The 16,432-nt window shown below is 31.1% G+C and overlaps 1 long non-coding RNA gene across 2 annotated transcripts in view; it reads right to left on the bottom strand.

The window, feature by feature from the left end:
• The window catches only part of LOC105472985 (uncharacterized), a 148,413-nt gene that overhangs the window by 118,752 nt on the left and 13,229 nt on the right, over positions 1-16,432 (bottom strand). Inside the window, exon 3 of one of the 2 annotated variants that reach the window (XR_011624327.1) lies at positions 13,897-13,964. This is a non-coding gene — a long non-coding RNA (uncharacterized lncRNA). Of the gene's footprint in view, positions 1-13,896; positions 13,965-16,432 lie in introns of those variants that run through there. The other variant, XR_011624326.1, reaches the window with a different exon arrangement.

The raw sequence follows: 16,432 nt of genomic DNA, 5'->3' as shown, positions 1-16,432 counted from the left end.
AGGCTTTCAAACTTGGTCTGAGATACTACTACTGGCTTCTCTCTTTCCTCAGCTCACAGACAGCCTGTTGTGAGACTTTGCCTTGTAATCATGTGAGACAATTCTCCCTAGTAAACCTTCTTTTGTATATACATATTTTCTATTGGTTTTGTCCCTCTGGAGAATCTCAACAAATACAGGGGTGTGTGTGTGTGTGTGTGTGTGTGTGTGTGTGTGTGAATCTTTTTCTAACAATTTGCCGTTATCTTGTGGTTTCCCCTTCTCCACTTGAGTTTTGGCAACCAGGATGAACTACAGGCTAAATGTGTAGATGCCTCCTTTCTACTTTGGGTCACTTACATCTTTCCTGTAAGTGGGTTCTACAGGAATCCTAAAGAAACTCCCATACTTTCTAGTTCCCTGATTGGAGAGATGCCTTCTGGGACAGCTTTTCCAAACTGCCTCTCAGCTGCCCTGGTAGGTTGTCCAGCCCTACTGTTTCGTGTTGCTGAAAACCTCTCTTGAGCAATCAACTTTTGTAGCAAAGTGGCACAAACCCAAGTATACTCAAGGCTCATGGAGGACTCACAGCCTTGCCCCAAATACTAACAGTGCATGTTTCTCCCCTGCTTCAACTCTCGGTTGCAATGCTGTAATGCTTCCCTACCCCATTCCCTTTTAAGAAAAATTTTATCAAAAAGAAATAAACTGGTTATGCTGACATTCAGCATTCATCCTAGGTGTGATTACCATGAAAACCAGTTCACTTGACTTTTATGGATGGTCAAAGGCACCACGTGGTAGGAAAGACAGGGGAAAGAACACATTATTTTCTTGGCATACTAACAATTCTCTCCATTTTATTTCTGACTTTTTTCTTTCTCTTTAATACACATTATGTACATTTATTAATATTAATCTATTTCTGTATTTATCTATATATAAACTTATATCTATATATCATTTTTGATATTAATATAAATGTAGATATATATGTTACATATGGTACATATTATATATCTATGTAGATATGATGTGTCATATATATCTATATATTTGCAGTATATAAACATATAGACATTGATATGAGTATACATAGATATAGATGTATATATTATATATTATATTTATATACATGAAAATGAGATAAATGAGAAATATGGATAGATATAGATGTGTATATTATATATATTATATTTATATATATGAAAATGAGATAAATGAGAAATATGCTATAATATGCTATATCCTATGTCTGAAATGCTTAAAGTCAGCAGTGATTTAAATTTCAGATTTTTTTTGTTTTGAAATACTTTCATTATACTTAGTGATTATCCTTAATTCAAATTTCCAAAATCCAAAATTCTCCAGTAAGCATTTCTTTGATTGTCATATCTGTGTTCAAAAAGGTTTAGATTTGGCCGGGCTTGGTGGCTCGCGCCTGTAATCCCAGCACTTTGGGAGGCCGAGGCGGTCATATCACGAGGTCAGGCGATCAAGACCATCCTGGCTAACACGGTGAAACCCCATCTTTACTAAAAATACAAGACAAAACTAGCCGGGCGAGGTGGCCGGCGCCTGCAGTCCCAGCTACTCGGGAGGCTGAGGCAGGAGAATGGAGTGAACCTAGGAGGCGGAGCTTGCAGTGAGCGGAGATCGCACCACTGCACTCCAGCCTGGGCGACACAGCAAGACTCCGTCTCAAAACGAACAAAAAAAAGATTTAGATTTGGAGCACTTTGAATTTTTGGATTTGGGATGCTCAACCTGTATTTTGTGATAGTGATTGTTACTGCTCTTAATAAGTCCTGCAGGGATGAGTCTTATACTTTATTCTCTTGTATCTTTAGAAGGTGAAGCTACTTAAAATTTATTATTTTTAGTTTTAGTACTTTATTTACTATTCTAGAATAAGAGGTACAATTCTACTTAGGAGATAATGTTACTATTTTCCCAGTCAAGGAGTTTCAAATGTTTCTATGTCATTCCCTTTTGATAGCATTATCTGAACTATAATTGAATCTTCTTCTTTTTTCCCTTAATATAAGCTTATATCTATACCCTACTAATCATATTCCTTGAAGTGATTGTCTCTTCCCTGCATTCTTGTAGTTTTCATTATTTTTCCCATATCTAGTAGCACTCAGTTTGTGAATATTGGTTCATTATATTTTCAAAAATTACACCTCTGTTTGTATTACTGTCACATACTGCAAAACAATAGTTCAGTGAACATCAGACTGCATATAAATTGTGGTCCCCTAAGATTAAAGTAGACTTTTATTATATAGGTGTATATACAGGTCTACTATTTTTAATCCTTTATAACATATTTTACTGTATTTTTATATGTTTATATACACAGATATTATTGTGTTACAATTATCTACAGTATTCAGTACAGTAATATGCTGTACAGGATTGTAGCTTAGGAGCAATAGGTTTTCTAATCTTGCTTAAGTCTGTAGTAGGTTGTATCATCTAAGTTTTGTAAGCACACTCTATGTTGTTCACACAAAGACAAAATTGCTTAACCAGTAATAAAATGATGCATGACTGTATATTTATCTCCATTATAATGAAAGACATTTTACTTGCATTCAAAATGAATTTAAATTGTTACACCCTCCCACGATCCAAAGTCAAACCACTCTTCTTCCTAGAATGCAAACATAAAATTCATTCCTAAACATGCTCTTGCTTTCTAATCTCAGATGCACTTTTGCTATTTATTTGCTATTTTTATTATTTCCTCTGCCCGTGTCCACTTCATATTTTGTTTTCTATTAATACGTTATCCACCGTTCCAAATCCATCACAAATTTCACAACCTACAGCTTTGAAATGATCTCACATTTCCCTTTAAATCTGATATGGCAGTTAGTGCCTCTAATAGAATATTATGTTATGCCATACAGAATCATTACATTTGTCCTCTTATTTCTCAACTAGAATACATGTTTTTTTTTAGAAACATTCAGTGTTGTGTCTCTAGGCTTGTCCAGATACTAATCTTCATTTTCATAAACTATCAAAGAATAATTTAAATTAATGAAAACTGGAACTGTATTTTCTTTATGTATGTGAAATGCTAAATAATATGTATTTCCATTTTGACACACAGTTATCTCCCTTCCAATTTGGAATGGTTTCTCTAAAATTATTTTTATCATTTACAAGTATATTAATGCATATTAGTATGTCACATCTAAGGGAAGGAAGTTAGAAAGTTGCTGTTAGCAGAAGCCTGTTCAACTTTTAATTACCTTCTCCTAGTTACAGATAGAAATGCTAAATGGTTAACAATTTATGAAAAAGACTATATCAGCAGCAATGTTAGTTTTTCATATAATGCCCTAAGAAAGGTTTAAATTTTGGAGAACAGAAGAGTAAATAAATTTTACAAATAAAATTAAAATAATATTCAGAAATCAAAAGAAGTGTTAATTAACACTTTAGGAATAGTATTCCCTTCACAGGCATTTATATAACTATACATGAATATGATATAATATGACAGATGTATCTATCAAATAAGTTATTATACCTTTTTTCTATTGTTCAAATCACTATGATGATCATAGATATGCTCCAGTGGAAATAAATACACAAACCTTAGTAATGTGAGATGTGTGGGATGTGAGAGAAGGAGAGAGACCGGAGGAGCATAGATGGTTACAAATTATCCAGAGAAAACATTCTAGGTCCTTTATTGGGGTCTCATTTGTTTGATTGATTGATTTTTAAATGATCATTTTTAATTGAAAAATTATATATATTTATTATGTAAAGCATGATGTTTTGAGACATGTATGCCTTGTAAAATGACTAAATTCAACTAACTGACGTACACACTACATTACATACTTAACATTTCTAGTGGTATCAACACTTAAGATCTCTCTTAGCAATTTTCAAGATTATAATACACTGTTATTTACTATAGTCACCCTGTTGTACAATAGATCTGTCGAACTTATTCTTTGGTGTAACTGCAATATTGTGTTCTTTGACCAACATCTCCCCAGTTTCCCACCTATAGCCCCGGGTAACCACTATTCTACTTCACTTTTGTGAGTCTGACTTTTTAGATTCCACATATAAGTGAGATCACGCAGTATTTCTATTTCTGTTCCTGCTTTATTTCATTTAGTGTAATGTCCCCAGATCCATCTATGTTATTGAAAATGACAGGATTCCCTTCTTTTTTCTTTTTTAAGACTGAAGAGCATTTCATTGTGCATGTATATTACATTTTCTTCCTTTCCATTTATTTATTTATTTATTTATTTATTTATTTATTTATTTAGAGATAGAGTCTAACTCTGTCACCCAGGCTGGAGTGCAGTGGTGCAATCTCAGCTCACTGCAAACTTTCGTCTCCCGGGTTCAAGCGATTCTCCTGCCTCAGCCTCCCAAGTAGCTGGTACTACAGGCACATGCCACCACACCCGGCTACATTTTTTATTTTAGTAGAGATGGGATTTTGCCATGTTGGCCAGGCTGGTCTCGAACTCCTGACCTCAGGTGATCGACCTGCCTTGGCCTCCCAAAGTGCTGGAATTATAGGCTTGAGTCATGGGGCCTGGCCCATATTTTCCTTATTCATTCATTTGTTGTTGGTCATTTTGGTTGATTACATATCTTGACTACTGTGAATAATGCTACAGTGAACATAGGAGTGTAGATAACTTCTTTGACATGCTGATTTAATTTTTTTATGGATATACACCCAGAAATGAGATTGCTGGATCATATGAGAGTTCGATTTTGAATTTTTGAGGAGTACCCATACTGTTTTTCATAATGGGTGTACCAACTCATCTTCCCACCAACAGTGTGCAAGCGTTCCCCTTTCACCATATTTTCCTCAACATTTGTCACTTTCTATTTTTAATAATAGTGATCCTAACAGATTTGAGGGGTTATCTCCTTGTAGATTTAATTTGCATTTACTTGCCGGTTAGAGATACTGAGCATTTTTTCATACACCTATTGACCATTTGTAAGGTTTTGCATTAAGGACTTGATTGATAAAGAGTAGAAACAATAGCCTCGGAGAATACCAGAAAAATTGTTATATTCCAGTTAGAGAGGAATTTCAGTATGAGAGACGTACTAAAAACACAAGCTTCAAAAACAGTACAGAGAATCCACATATTTTACTTGAATTGTGTAAACTGTAAAGAATCAGCGAAAAACAGCTAATGACCAGGAAACAATTAATTTCAAGTGTTTTTTGGAAATGTTACAGATGAGAAATGTATTAATCCATCTAAACTATAGGTAGAAGTAATTAATTCCTCTCCCAAATCATAACTCAGTTGGGAAATGCAGAGGATTCAATTGTATTCGTACTCACTCTCAGCAAAATCTCAGTACTGTTACAGTGAATCCAGTCTTCCCTCTATTTCATCCATTTCTTTGGACCCAAAGATCTCACATCCTTTTCACTTACATTTTCTGTTCTGTTTTCTTTTCTTTTCTTTTTTTTTTTCTTTAACCTATTCCATTCTTAACATATTTTATTTTCTCAGCTGAGAGTGTAGTTTTCTTCTACTCTCAGAAAAATACCACTGCATATGCATAGGTTTCGATAAATTGTGGGAAGAATTCCACCATAAATAGGACTTCTTTCCATTTATACGTTAATCCCTTTGTTTCAAGGGGTTCATGTCTCCATATGTCATTTTGGAAATAATTCATGTAATATTACACTGTGCCTCCTTCATGTTACTTTATCTGGAGGTAAAGGAACCAGGAACTAAGATGTAATTCAGCTTCCAGACTATTTTCTACATATGAATTACCTGCATAAAGTGGTCTATGATGTCCTAAGATCAATGCACGTAGGTCCGCCTTGTAACTATTTGCTTGTCAATTGCCTTCATGCAAAGGAATTTAAATTGCTTGGCAGCCAGGACTGCATATCTTTAATCATCAAAAACCTAGTTTTAAAAATTCTGCTCTGATTATTCAGGTTTCAGGAAATACCGTTTACCCTTGTTAATATGTACGTATATAGAGAATTAAACATTATTTTATCATAACTTTTTACTCTGTTTGTAGATAATTTATCTTATTATCTAAGAAATTATATATGAGTATATTATATATTATTTGTGTAAAATACATAGAGAGATCCCCACAAACAATATACACTAACACATACACAATTATTGTTTTATCTGTCAATGATATAAAATATTATTTACCTAATTTGCAGGCAAATGCAGGGAGTATCAGTGAATTTAACCCACATATAAAGGTACTATATATCTCAGGATTCGTTTATAAGATGCACTACTTCATATGATTTTGCTTAAGAGCTTATTGCTAAAACATTAGCACAATTTTATCTCTTTTTAATTTGCTTAGATCATTATAGGCCTGCAGGCTGCCTAGGATGTTGAGGTCAACCCAAGGATTGGATTGTGCTGCTGTTGTCAGCACTTCAGTTTCCACTGAGATCATTCAGTTCAATTTCATATTTAACCTTTGACTTCAAGCTTATCTTCATCCAAAATGCTTTGCAGACACTTTGAAACAACACATCATTTACATATCATTGCCCCAGTACAAGCCAAAACCATAGTTATCAGGATGTAACAGCAGTGTGAGTTTTACTTCAAGGACACGGGATGATGTTTCTTCTGAGCAAATTAAAAAAGAGAGTTTCCTAATGGACCCAGGGACATTTAAGACAGTAGAATAAATATGATAAAATCTTGAATAAAAAGTTCTATTTTAATAAGAAGTGGATAGCTAATAAGAAAATGGAATTGAATATCTTGATATTCATTATTACTACATTATATGAAATCACGCTGTAATGATTTCATCTTTATAGAAATCAATATATTCCTTCTCTTTAAACATTAATATTTTATGAAAGGTTTAATGTTTTGGATGTTCACTACAGAAGACAATGTTATTTGCTGATGGATAGTGAAGAAATATGTTAGCACATTAAATAACGTACTAATTGTTTCAAATATGTTAATGATGTTATGAACTGAAAATGTCTTTATGCTATTTCTAATGTGTTTATGTTTAAAATGCTTCTAATTTTACTGTAAACAATGTAATCTGTATAAGATGGCTAATTAGAAAAAAGTCACAAATATTCTTTTCCTACTTATTGAATTGTAGAATTTAAAATAATCAATTTATTTTGGATTGAATGGGTAAAAATATAAATGGCACCGACTGGTTCTTTCCTCTGCCATTTTTAAAAAGTTTACATATGCCTCCCCCCCAAAAAAATACACAGATTCTAATACCATTTTCTATAGAAATTTGTCTTTCTGGATTTTTATTTATTGATGTCTTAAAATTCTGTGGATAATAGTTTGCTTGGAAATAACAATATTTACTAATTTTAAACAAAACACATTAAATGACAATATTGGGTATATTTTCTCCTAAAGCTATATAGATACATTTAAATTTTAATCACTTGGATCATAGAGCCTAATGACCATATTACTTCCATTATAATATTTTGAGTTACTTCTTAATAAAAATTTTAAGTAAATTTAATTTTTTAGAATTGTTTATAATTTACAGAATAATTGTGAAGAGAGTGCAGACAATTCTAATATACCCAATTCCCTACCTTTTCCCCTCTATTATTAACATATTACATCAGTATGGTATATTCATTCTTATTAATGAACAAAAGTTAATACATTATTACTAACTAACCACATTTTATTCAGGTTTTTTTTTGTTTTGTTTTTTTACCTACAGTCCATTTCTGTTCCAGGGTTCTATCTAGGATACGACATTATTTTGTGTTGTTCTGTCTCCTTAGGCTCCTCTCCTCTTGATAGTTTCTCAGATTTTTCTCATTTTTTTTTACTTTGGCAGTTTTGAAACACACTGGTCAGGTGCTTTGTAGAATGCCCCTCAGTTGATGTTTGTCTGGTATTTTATTCATGATTAGACTGGAATTATGCATGTTGGGAGTGGAAGATAACTGGGTTAATACCATTCTCATCGCATTATAGAAAGGTTACTTACTATCAACATGAGTTTTCACTGTTGATGTTGATCCTATTCACATGACTGAGGCAGGCGAATATTATATATTACATACAATTATTATATGTATTATATTTACATATGTAATTATTATATGTAATATATAATCTAGAATATATAGTATACATAGTATTGTATATTATATATTATAGTATATGTGTAACATATACTATATATTATAATACAGCTTATATTTATGCTGTATAAATACATATTTTATATTTGTATATAATATATTGTATAATTATATAACATTGCATTTAATATATTAATGTTTATATAATATATAGATTATATATTTAATATATTATACATATATAACATATATGCTATATATAACATTTTTATGTTCTATATATTATATATGCTATATTCTATATATAATACATACTATGTTATATATGGTATATATAACATGTATTATAAAAATATAGGAATATATTTTTATATGTGATATATTTATTTCTCTAATATCAAATTTAAATTAACATCAAATTAATTAATATAGATTCGTATATAGTATCCTATTTTTTCTTCCTTGTTATGTCTTTTTGCCATTGAAATATCCTTGTGTTTTTCCTCATGTTTATAATTAATTAACACACAACTTTTAATTTATCAGTTGTGCTTTTTACTACTTTTTTACATTTCTTACTTGTTGATTAATTATAATTTATTAATCAATATTATTTAATTGTTATTGTGTTAAATTTATTTATCAACTCATACTTAAGTAATTTGAGTATAAATTTAACTCTAAATGCAACTCTAAAGACATTTTAAACATTGATAGATGCTAATGTCTTTTTACATATTAATAGTAAACTTTAGTTGCAAATCTAACTCTGGAAGAAAAATTTGTAAGCTACTATTTCATATATTAGGCTTGTAAAAAATTTTAATATTATCACATTGTTCACAAATACTAAAATTGCTTTTTTTTTTACTGAAATATGCATTTTTCCTTGTTTTCTTAAGGTATTATAATTTTAATGTCATATATTAATTTGTAAATATGTTTCTATGCAGAGAGTAATGTAAAAACATATATACCATCAGCTGTGTTTGTGTGTGTGCAACTACATATACAGAGAAACTCAATAAATCAAGATAATTATATTTTTCAAATAATATAGATCAGTGTTAATTTGTCAACTTGATTTTTCAAACACTAGGAAAACTCTTTGAATGAGAAGTAACTCATACCTTCTGAGAGCATTCAGCATTTTTTTAACATCCACATGTCTATATTTATATATGTTGAGTATACATCTATGCATATACATATAAATATATATCACTTTTATATATATTAGAAATTATTTTAAGTAAGTAGCACATGAACAGTTTAAACTTATACTTCAAAGACAGATTATATATTTTACTAATACCACATAATCCATTTTGTGTCTTTTGAGGATTTCCCTTTAATTCCACTTTGATATCATTATTATTATTATTTAATATAGCTATGGGTGATAGAACTTGTGAAAGATGAGAACGTGGTTTTAGTTTTGCTTTTAGATTCCTGTTGAGGTAGATTATACAAGAAAGATAATTAAACTTAAGTATCAATAATTTATTTCAAAGGAAGTAGACTTGAAAAAGTATATGATGCAGAAAAATGTAGATTTTTTTTAGAGACAAAGAGTAATTTGTTCTTTTCTATTAATAGTTACTCTTGAGGAAAGTGTAAACTTATAAACAAATAATTAGATAATGAAATAAAAAAATCCATAAGTAAAAACAAATAAAGAATTGTGGAATGCGTACACACACTCTTTGTTTACTTTTTTCCCCTAACCATACTACCCAAATAATCCTGTATATGTTTTTCACATTTTCTTATATATCCAATTTATGCTTTCAGAAATTAAATAATTAAATCTGCTTTATTTCTAGTAGTCATATAATTTTACCTTAAATCTACCTATTTGATTTGTTTTATAATGATAAAATGTTTTGGAACAATTTGAACAATTTGAAATAAAGAAAAAGTCAGTTTACCTTGGTGTGTGTCTTTCTATGAGATACTTATTATAGATTGCTCATTAATTCACAAATAAAAGGAAACACATATTTCATATGTTTCATGTTTATTTCTCAAATGGTATCATGATGTGTACACAGAGATTGTTATTTTCAATGTGTAAAGCTAAGTTAAATGGCCACGAAACATTCTATTACTACAGTGAATACCTACACACGTAGAATACAAATAAAGAAAAAAACATTATTTGTGTTGTTGAAGCCACCTGGATACTATCTCTGGTTGCACATGTGTTCTTGCTTTCAGAGTTAGTCACTGTCTTGAATTTGTTTGTTGAGTCGCATGTACTTTCCTATACATTTATTATGTGGTAGTTTTACTAAATAATCTATGTATTATTTGCTTCTTTTATTCTGTATGTAAGTCATGTCATATGGATATTCAGTATTCTCAGGAATGTTGCTTTCTAAAATCCACATTATGTTTTAATGATATATCCTTTACCTAACAGACCTATAATGGCCGAACTTGAGGTGTTGATTTGCAAGGCAATACTGATTCGCCTTAAGAGCTACCCCTCAATCTCACAGCCTCAAGACATGTCACTAGATTCACGTTTCAGCCAGCCCCACAAAGGAAGTTAGGTATTGTGATTCATGAGTTGTAGCATACATGCCAATAATTACAAAATAATAAACAGAAATCTGGGAATAATCATGAGAAACAATCTTACAGGTGCCAGCTTAGGGTGAAAGGGATGATGTAATGTTGGATCAGGCTGAAAATACTGACAGAAAAAATACATACATATATATACGTAGAGATATATATACACGTAGTTATATGTGTGTGTGTGTGTGTGTATATACAGGTTCCGCCTATTAACCTAGGAGCTGGCAGCAGCTCTAACAATTAGTTGGTTGACTGAAATCTAAACCCCAACCATAATCTCCATTAAAAGTCAGGCATTAGAACATCCTTAGTGTACCGCAGAAGGAAGTATCCTCAGGTTTAGGGATATGAAATGCTGAAGCAGATTTATTATGTTGAATCTACTCACTTATTACTAATTAAATCCCAGAGGGTACAAAATATATTGCCTTTATTCAGGCTTTGGAAAATGCATTGATAAGACAAGAACCAGCATCTTTCTAAGTCTTTATAGTGGTCTTCAGGCCAACCTCACGGACAATGGTTACGGATATATATCCAGTTAATGGTGAAAGACTGAAGAGTTTTAGCAACATTCTACTACACCTGAAGTACAAGATATTTGGTAAAGGGGTTCAGATATTAACATCGAATAATGTAAGCCTGCATTCTTCTCTAGTTAGATTTTTGTTTGCTTTAATTTTTAAATTTACAAATAATATGTATTTGTGGGTTGCATGGTAACATTTGGATACATACAATGTATAGTGATTAGATCAGGGTGGATAGCATATCTATAATCTCAAACATTCATCATTTCTTTGTGTTGGAAATCTCCAATACCTTCTTCTAGCTATTGGAAACTATATATTATTGTCAATGATAGTCATCCTACAGACTTATGGAACACCAGAACTTATTCCCCCATCTAGCTATAATTTTGTATTCTTTAACAAATCTCTCAATGTATCTGATTTGGGGAGGTCATTTTCTTTTTATCCACCAAAAGCTGTAGCTTTTCAACCTTTGGTAGAAGTTTTTGCCATCAGTTTCCCACCTGCTTCCACAAAGGTAATGTTTTATTATTTGTTTTAATCCTAACGCTTGGTACTTCCATTCCTAGAGGCTAGAGTCCTTACAGTAGAATTTTTTGGCATGAGCTATTCTGCCTTTTTGTTTTTGTTTTTACTTTCATAGAATTTCAAGACTGTGGTGCATTTTTGTTTTTGTTTCCCCAAAATGGTTGTAGCAATTCATGTTTCTATCAGTAACGCCAAAGACAGTTCTTTACTGGATGATTCATTTCTGACAACAGTTTGATTCATTTTTTATATATATATATATACACACATACACACACACACATTAATTATATATATACAGACACACTCACACACATAAATACTAAAATATATATATATACATATCTGTGTGTCCATATCTACAATTTTTCTTCTCCATGACTTCTAATGAATTTGGCTATTTATGTGTTTATGCTCCTTTTGGCATTTTGATATGCTTGAGAAGCAGACCATGTTCTTCTTCTCTTTTTGTTCTACTTGAGTGATTCTAAGTGAATTATGGAAACTTTCTGTATATTCCTCTTTGTTCATACATTCATTTTTCTTTTATTCCCCTAATTGAATTATGTCTAACTACCTATTATAATACCTTATTTCCATACAAAAACTTTATTTTTCGTATTAGCAAATATTTTGCTTTCTATTATAATTAAACTATTATAACTCAAACAATTAAAATCTTTACTATTAGAATATGCCTCTAATTTCATATGTGTTTTGCTTGGATTTTGCCCAGTGGTTATTTTCTTTTAGTTTGCAGAACTGTTTGATATGTTTGGAATTTTTAACTGTCAAATGTGATTACCTTTTCACTTACACTTCATTTATATTTGTAAAAATTACTAAATTTTCACATATACTTTATTTTAAGAGCTTTATGTTTTCAGGTATATGAAAGCTTTGAGAGTGCCCACACAATACTTGTATAATGTTATTTCCTTGACAACAGCTGCTAAAATTTAATTATGTGTTTTAAAATTTTGTATACTACCTATGTTTAGCTTGAAGATTTTGACTTTAGAACCTTGTAGTACAGTTCTTGTTTCTCTTTTTAGTGACAATTATGCTTTGTCTCTCAAGCACACTGCTAAACCACTGCTGACCTCAGAGACAGGAAGCTAAGGACATTAGGTATTACTAGTAAAGACAATAGAATTAATCAGATCCACTCCTTAAACTTTGTTGTTATTCATAACCTTTTCACTTTAGATAGATGCCAAGAGCAATTATTTTTAATACACAATCAAACTTTTAATTATATAGGTGTCTAAATAAAGATATCAAAACAAAGGAAATAAAAATCACTATTTCTATGATGTCTCCTACACGTGTAGATGTAATCATATCATCTTTACTCTTTTAGGATGTGTTTTTAACTTGTATTATATACTTTAGTATATAACATAATATGTCAATATAAAGTATAATTTTACTATTTATGTATTATTGTAACTTTTTTTTGCCGAAATACCTCATCCAGTAGCTTTTATTAGATATTTATTATATCTTAAATTATTCTCTGAGATAAAGGTGCAAATTATTGTCCACATACTTATTTATTAACTTAAGAGTAATTCTTAGATTCTGATTCCACAACCATTTTTGAGACTTTTGATATGCATTGTTAAATTTCTTCTACAAATAACTGTATTATAGTGGCAACCTGTGGTGGAAATAATTACATGTTTTTGTCTACTTTATTTGGAACACCAGATTGGATATGTTAATAATAGGTTTTAAAAAGCACATGCTCATGAAAGATTTTGAATAGTAAATTCACATAAAATCAGAGTGACTTACAATCCCTTTCATTTCTTACTCCCCACAAATATGAATTTTTTGATATTTTTAATTTAATCATATTTATATTGCTTGGTACAGTATATATGTTCAATATATTTTGAATGAATGAATAGTTAACTTCTGTGGTTCTAGATCTCAAAATTTTTTTCTAAAAAGGAGTGACACCTTCCTTTCTAAAGAGAAACTGTGTTTCCTACCTGAAAGTTCAATCTTTTCTTGAGTTTAAAAAAATATATTTGAAAGACCCTCAATTTTTACACAGTTTCACAGTTGTACATGGCAAATGTAAGATGAAATAGACTTTTTGTCATACAGAAATAGCTCCTGATAATCCTTTTGACCTACCTAATGCTTGCTTCTGCCTTCCGGATCAGCTCACTAAGTTTTTCAAGCCAGCAGCCTGGTGCATCTCTCTGAAATGAGACGTTTTGAAGAAATGCCTCTATTAACCACTGCAGGTAAAGCCTGCTCTCAGCTCTCATCAGTCTCTGACAGTGGGGCTCAAGACATAGTGCAATACTCCACTCATTCATTCAAGCCACACTGACTTACAAAACATAAAGCAGGTCACTCTTTCCCAAGTCACACATGGTGAAGGTTGTCTTATATCAAAAACTGCTAGTCTTACTTTTCAGTACCTCCAGTTCACAGATGGGCACACACTTTGCAGAAACTCTTTTTTTTTTTTTCTTAATACATAGCCAACAGCTCTGTGAGCTATACCTGGCCATTCTGTGACCAAATAATCACTCTTCAGTGTTCATCTAACTGTAATGAGGTGCTTAATGATTCCATCCTCTCTCACCATGATGGCAAATTATGTCTCAGTCACTACATTGCCCCTTTGCTTTCATTCACCTTGATCATTGTGACCCAATTCATTGAAAGAATTTCTTATTCAATAACATTTAATTACAAAGAGATGTAGCTGTGAAACTCTTGCCCGTCTAGGCAAATTTGGACTATTGCATTCCTGAAATAGCCAAGTTCTTTGGTGAGGAGTAACATGGAGGCATACGTTTATGGAATTTTTTTCTGTGTTATTGGTGTGGCCTGATCTACATGCTCTTATTAAAATGAGTACATTCTTGTCTTGCAAAAGAGAATATCCACATGGTTATTTCCAGGCCAGAGGGAGACTTTCCCAAGATAAATTGATGTGTCATTTATGGATAGAAAATTTTTAAAAATGACTTTTAAATGATAAAATGTAGTATTAAAGTTTCTTCTCAACAAGATTTTTTTTTGTTGTTTAGACAATGAATTAATAAATAGAATTGCATTTTTCAAAAACAAAACAAAATGAAAAATAATAATAAGAAGAAAACTCATTGCTATTTGGCAAGGGAATTTGTGTGTTTATTTGATTAGAAAAAAATTAATGATCTGAATGAGAGAAGCTCAGATTAACATACTAACTAGATTTTTAGACTATTTATAGCTATAGGTAACCAAGTACTTAGTGGGACCTTTTGTGGACCTGTGGCCATGTTTTCTTTATTCCTATTCTTTGTCCTTAATGGGAGATGAAAACATTTCATAGCCACCCTACAAATAAGGAACTCATTTATCAATGTCACTGGAAAGTTTATGTGTCTAGAAATTATATAGCTTACATCAACACATATCATGAAACAAGGCACTATTTGTTATAGAACTTTCTATGCTAACAGAGTATACATATCAAAAACAAAATTTGTGAAAGGTCATTTTCTGAGAAAAGTAAAGCATTAAAATACTTAAGTAAACAAAGTAGGCCTGTTTACAGATGTATTTTTACCTTATACTGAACTTTGGGATAACAGCTTGGTTATTATAAGTAACATTTTTACATCCCGTTAAATGAAATATTTTTCTTGATTACATTTAAGTTAAAAAAAAATGGATGGATAAACTAAATTTATAACCTCTGCAGCTGAATGACCTGGTAAACAAGATCAGAAGTATAATATTCCTTATATATCTGAAAAAAAAAAATAACTTTGTTATTTGAATACCAGGTAAGGATGGTAAATTGAAACTAGTACACTGCTTATGTTTGAGGACATATTCCTGGTATATTAAATTTTATTCAGATAGATATTGGAACTCAGTAAAGTACTCAGTAAAAATAATGTTAATTTGGGATTTGAGGAGCAATATTTTTTTTTCTCCTTAGAAAATAACATTTTATTCACACCTTTCAAATATGTACACCTTTTATTAATTGAATAATTCATTAGGAGAATAAATAAAATAAAATAACATGTTGAATTTTATATAATGGTGAAAATTTGTAAAATTTTTAAACGGTATTTTTCAAGGAAAAATTAAACATGAATAATTTCAAATTAACATATGAATGCAACAAATGCTTTTAAGGCTTTATTAATTGGCTCCATTCTTTTATTTGCTTGACCTATTATTACAATTTCCATAAAATGTATAAAGAATTTAACAGCGATTTGCTCTAGTATAATCAACTAAGTGTCATGAGTTAAACATGGAAGTCAAAAATCAAGTACTAAAAAAGAAAAGAATAACAAATATACTTTTCTGTGAAAATGTATAAGGTTTAATTATTCATTTTTGATGGATTGGCTACAATATATCAGTCATTTTTGAAGCCTAGAATACCAGTGATAATAAGATTCACATTTAAACACCTTTAGTTTTGGTTACGGTGGCAAGATGACTGACTACACACAGCCAGGATGAACATCTGCCACCAAGGGACCAGGACATTGGGATGACAGGCCCACTTCTACCAGATCTTCAGAGGGAAGGCATTGAGAGTGGATGGAGAGAAGGCACAGATGCTGGACTGAAGGGGGAGACCCCCCACAACCACCAAGGAAACTTGAATTTGAAAGGAGAGATGCTTAGAGAACTGGTAAAGGCA

The sequence above is a fragment of the Macaca nemestrina genome, chromosome 6, assembly GCF_043159975.1.
Source record: "Macaca nemestrina isolate mMacNem1 chromosome 6, mMacNem.hap1, whole genome shotgun sequence".
Classification (NCBI taxonomy): domain Eukaryota; kingdom Metazoa; phylum Chordata; class Mammalia; order Primates; family Cercopithecidae; genus Macaca; species Macaca nemestrina.
Note: the sequence above shows the minus strand (reverse complement) of the source record. Positions and strands in the feature narration are given on the sequence as shown.